The sequence below is a fragment of the Budorcas taxicolor genome, chromosome 4 (genome assembly GCF_023091745.1).
Source record: "Budorcas taxicolor isolate Tak-1 chromosome 4, Takin1.1, whole genome shotgun sequence".
In the NCBI taxonomy this organism is placed as follows: domain Eukaryota; kingdom Metazoa; phylum Chordata; class Mammalia; order Artiodactyla; family Bovidae; genus Budorcas; species Budorcas taxicolor.
Window position 1 is genome coordinate 79,136,115 of NC_068913.1, and position 6,000 is coordinate 79,142,114.

Below are 6,000 nucleotides of genomic sequence, written 5' to 3' on the forward strand. Positions count from 1 at the left end.
ATCAGTGTATTTTTTCAAAGCCAATATATTAATTTTTGATGAAGTCTAGTTTACCAGGTTTTTTTCCTCATTTTTTTTCTCTTTTGAATCATGCCTCTGACCTCAGGTGACTCCAAGTTATAAACATTTTCTCTGTTTTCTTCTATAGATGTACAGTTTGCATTTATATCTAGAATTCATGTTTAGTTAATTTTTGTTTGAAGTAGAAGGTTTAGGTTGAATTCATGTATTTGCTAATGGATGCCCAAATATTCTGGCACTATTGTTTGAAAACACCATCCTTTCTTTACTGAATTGCCTTTGAACCTTTGTAAAAAGTCAGCTAGCTGTCTGTGTGGTGCAGTTTCTGGACTCTATTCCGTTCCATTTATCTCTAGTGTCTTTTCCTTTAAAAATACTATTTAAACTCAATTAAACTTGAATTTTAGAGTAATGCTTAATATCAGGTAGTGTGAGTCCTCTAATTTTTTTCTTTTTAAAATTGTTTTGGCTATTTTATTTCCTTTGACTTTCCAAAGACCTTTTAGAATCAACTTGTCTATGAAATACTGTTTTGGAATTTCAGTTGGAATTGTCTTGAACCTATAGAACAATTTGAGGAAAGTCCTTTGGCCTTCTTTGATTTCTTTCATGAGTGAAATAAATAGTTTTTCAGTGTATAAAACCAGTACCTCTTTTGCTGGATTTATACATGTTTCATTATCTTTAAGCTGTTATAGAATTTTGTTTCAGTTTCCAGTTGTTTATTGCTAACACATAGAAACTTTACAAAACTCACTTTAAATTCTAAAAGATTTTTGGTAGATTCCACTCTGTTATCTACATAAATAATCTTGTCATCTGTGAACAGAAACAATTTCATTTCTCCTTTCAGAATCTGGTTGCCTTGTTTCTTTTTCTTGCCTTATTGTGCTGACTTGAATTTCCAATTCTGTGTTGCTTAGGCATAGTGAGAGTGGGCATCGTTGCTTTGTTCCCAACTTTTGGTTTCAGTGTTTCACTCTTAAGCAAAATGTTAAATGCAGAGCTTTTCTAAGTGCCTTTTATAAAATTAAGGAAACTCACTTTTATGATTAGTTTTCTGACAGTTTTTATAATGAATGGGTGTTGGGTTTTGCCAGATGCTTTTTCTGCATCATGCCCTCATAGCTCAGTTGGTAAAGAGTCCGCCTGCAATGCATGAGACCCTGGTCCAATTCCTGGGTCGGGAAGATCTGCTGGAGAAGGGATAGGCTACCCACTCCAGTTTTCTTGGGCTTTCCTGGTGGCTCAGCTGGTAAAGAATCTGCCTGCAATGTGGAAGACCTGGGTTCAATCCCTGGGTTGGGAAGATCCCCTGGAGAAGGGAAAGGATACCCACTCCAGTATTCTGGCCTGGAGAATTCCATGGATTAAGCCCATGGGGTTGCAAAGAGTCGGACACAACTGAATGACTTTCACCTTCACTTTTCTGCATCAAGTTATATGATTATGACTATTTTCTTCTTTAGTGGTTAACATTGGTTGATTTTTGGAATATTGAACCAGCCTTGCATTCCAGGGGTAAATCCCATTTAGTCTTGGTGTATTATTCTTTTTTGTATACTGCCGGGTTTAACTTGCTAGTATGTTGTTGAGGACTTTTGTGTCTGTGTTAATGAAGGATATTGGTCTCTAGTTTTCTTGTACTGCCTTTGTCTGGTTTTGGTATTATTATTATTAACTTTATAAACTTTTTTTGGGAAGCATTCCCTCCTCTTTTATTTTTTGGAAGATATATTGTGTAGAATTATTCGTTTTTCTTTAAATGTTTAATAGAGTTCACCAGTGGAAACTTCTGGCCTGGAAAGTTCTTTTTTGAAGGGTTTTAACCTGTGAATTCAGTTTCTTTAATAGATACAGACTATTCAGGTTTATCTACTTACCTTGGGTGAATTTTGGTGGTTTGTGACTTTAAAGAAATCAGTCCGTTTTATCTAAGCTATTGAATTTATGTTATGTAGGCTTGTTCATAGTTTTGTATTCACTTATTGTTCTTTTATTATTTGTTGTCTGTAATGATTTATAGTAAGAGAGTTCTTACAAGCCATTTGCAAGCTGTGTTTAGCAGTGTTCTTTCAGTGAATGAATGTACCCATTTTGTAACACATATACTGAAGTGTTTAATAAGACTTATACACAAATGTAATGCAAGGAATGAAGTGTTTAAAAATAGTTGTAATAAATGTGTTTCTTACAATTGTTGTCCAGTCACTAAGTCATGTCCAACTCTTGGCAACCCCACAGACTGCAGCATGCCAGGCTTCCCTGGCCTTCCCTATCTCCTGGAGTTTGCCCAAACTCATGTCCATTAAGTTGATGTTTCCATCAAACCTCTGTTGTCCCTTTCTCCTCTTGCACTCAATATTTCCCAGCATCAGGGTCTTTTCCAATGAGTTGGTGCTTTGCATTAGGTGGCCAAAGTATTGGAGCTTCAACATCAGTCCTTCCAATGAATATTCAGGTTTGATTTGCTTTGAGATTGACCAGTTTGATCTCCTTGCTGTTCAAGGGACTCTCAACAGTCTTCTCCAGCACCACAGCTGGAAAGCATCAATTCTTTGGTGCTCAGCCTTCCTTATGGTGCAACTCTCACATCTGTACATGACTACTGGAATACTAACCTTTGTCAGCCAAGTGATATCTCTGCTTTTTAATATGCTGTCTAGGTTTGTCATTGGAGAAGGCAATGGCACCCTACTCCAGTAGTGTTGCCTGGAAACTCCCATGGACAGAGGAGCCTGGTGCGCTGAAGTCCATGGGGTCGCTAAGAGTCAGACACGACTGAGCAACTTCACTTTCACTCTTCACTTTCATGCATTGGAGAAGGAAATGGCAACCCACTGCAGTGTTCTTGCCTGGAGAATCCCAGGGACGGCGGAGCCTGGTGGGCTGCCGTCTATGGGGTCACACAGAGTCGAACACGACTGAAGCGACTTAGCAGCAGCAGCAGCAGCAGCAGGTTGGTCATAGCTTTTCTTCTAAGGAGCAAGTGTCTTTTAATTTCATGGCTGCAGTCACTGTCTGCAGTGATTTTGGAGTCCAAGAAAATGAAGCCTGTAGCTGTTTCCCCATCTATTTGCCATGAAGTAATAGGACCGGAGAAGGAAATGGCAACCCACTCCAGTACTCTTGCCTGGAGAATCCCATGGAGGGAGGAGCCTGGTAGGCTACAGTCCATGGGGTCGCAAAGAGTCGGACACGACTGAGCGACTTCACTTCACTTCACTTCAATAGGACCGGATGTCATGTTTCTTAGAGTACTACTTGTAAATTGCATTCAGATGAGTGGTTATACGCCAATTAAAAAATAAACAAAACAAAATAGCCAATGACCAGTGACTTAAACAATCATATCTAGGTAATAAAGCCTCCAAGAAAACCCAGAGGGCCAGGGTTCAGAGAGCTTCTGGGTTGAGGAACACATGGAGATTTAGCGAAGCTCCTCAACCTTTCCCTGTACCTTTGCCCTGTGTGTCTCTTTCATCTGGCTGTTCCTGAGTTAGATCCTTTTATATTAAACTAATCTAGAAGTAAACAAAAAAAAAGAATTTCTCTTCTCTGAAGTCTTTTTTTTTTTTTTTTAATTATTTTTATTTTGGTTGTGCTGGGTGTTCACTGAAGCATGCTGGTTCTTCCTTGCAGCACATGGGGGCTTCTCTCTAGTTGCAGCAGGCTGGCTTCTCTGGTTGCAGAGCACACATGGGCTCTAGAGTGAGCGGGCTTCAGTAGTTGCGGTGTACAGGCCTAGTAGCTGTGGCACACCAGCTCTAGAATGTGTGGGCTCAGTAGTTGTAGTGCATGTGGGCTTAGTTGCCCTGCAGCATATGGGACCTTAGTTCCCCAACAGGGATGGAATCCATGTCCCTTGCACTGGATGGCAGATTCTTAACCACTGGACCACCAGGGAAATCTCTAGAATAATTAATATTATTAAAATGTCAACTACTAAAAGCCATCTATAGTTGCAATCTCTATTAAGAGTCCAATGACATTTTTTTTTACAGAAATAGAAAAACTGTTCTAAAATTTATATGAAACCAAAAAGACCCAATTAGCCAAATGAATCCTGACAAAGAACACAGCAGAAGGCATTACACTTCTTGATTTTAAGCTATACTATGAAGCTTTAGTCATAAAAACAGTATGGTATTGATGTATAAAAAAATAGGCCAATAGAATATAATTGAGAGAGCAGAAATAAACCTAAGCATATATAGTAAACTAATAATTGACAAGGGGGTCAAGAATACTCAGTGGAGAAAACTAATGTTGGAAATATTCACATGTTAATGAGTGAAATGACTTCTAACTTACACCATTCACAAAAAAATTAACTTGAAAGGATTAAAGACTTAAATGTGAGTCCTGAAGCCCATGAAACTCCTGGAAGAAAACAGAGGGGGAAAAAAACTCCTTGCTATGTATGGCTGAGTCCTTTTGTTGTCCACCTGAAGCTATGACAACATTGTTAACTGGCTATACCAATATAAAATAAAAAGTTTAAAAACAAAGCAAAATTCCAGACATGGGTTTTGGTAAAGGTATTTAGAAAACCACATCTAAAGCATAAGAAACAAAAAATAAAAAAGTGAGACTACATCAAATGAAAAAGTTGGAGAAGACTCTTGAGAGTCCCCTGGACTGCAAGGAGATCCAACCAGTCCATCCTAAAGGAAATCAGTCCTGGATGTTTATTGGAAGGACTGATGCTGAAGCTGAAACTCCAATATTTTGGCCACCTGATGCAAAGAACTGACTCATTTGAAAAGACCCTGATACTGGGAAAGATTGAAGGTGGGAGAAGAAGGGGATGACAGAGGATGAGATGGTTGGACGGCATCACCGACTCAATGGACATGAGTTTGAGTAAACTCCAGGAGTTGGTGATGGACAGGGAGGCCTGGTGTGCTGTAGTCCATGGGGCTGCAAAGAGTTGGACACGACTGAGCGACTGAACTGAACTGATCTGAACAGCAAAAGAAACCATAAACAAAGTGGAGACAACTTATTCAATGGGGAAAAATATTTGCAAAAGGTATATCTGATAAGGGGTTAATAAACCAAAATATATAAAAAACTTGTAGAACTCAATAGCAAAAATAAAAATTAAAAAAGTAATCCAGTTTGAAATTGGGCAAAAGACCAGAATAGACATTTATGATTTGTGTTTATCATTCCTTTCCACAGAACCATAGAATTTCAGGGTTAGAAGAAGACCTGTTTAGTAGGTCTTAATTTCTACTTAAGCTTCACTTCCCCACTTCAGTCCTCTCTTACATGAATTCATTGTTTTCTCTTTTCTACTGTATGCACCTAGGTGGTGAGCAATAAATAACAATGGCTGTCATTTTCTTTAATTTGGCTGATATTTCTGTCATCAGTATACATGGAAAAATAAGCCTTTTTTGTAGGCCTCAAATCATACTTTTGTTAAATGATTGCCTATATTATAAATTAATGTAATTACAGTTTTTCTTTAAAAACAGCTTACTCCTAGAGCTTAGCTTGTAAACCCAGGCTTGCCTAGAGTGTTGACAGCCTGCCAAAGCGATAATCACAGACAGATGGTAGATGTAGGAAGCCACATTTTCACATTCTTAACCAATGACTCTCCAAAAGCTCAAACATAAGAGACAACTCAGGAGTTGTTCATTTTTTTTTTCCAGTTTCCTTTTTTTTCCCGGCCCTTTTTCTAAAAAAAAAGAAAACTGTTTTTAGATTAATGAATTAAAGAAGTAATATATATTATTCCCCAAATTTATAGTGAGCAAAATTATTTTGTTCTAGTTTTGTTAATACTAATTTTGCTTTTTCTTCAGACACAACCATTCCAAGCAGCTGGTTAGTTTGTTTTAAAAATGATGTAAGATAGGGGCTTCCCTGGTGGGTCAGTGGTAAATAATCCGCCTGCCAATACAGGAGACATGGGTTCAATCCCTGATCCGGGAAGACCCCCATGCCACAGAGCAACTAAGCCCG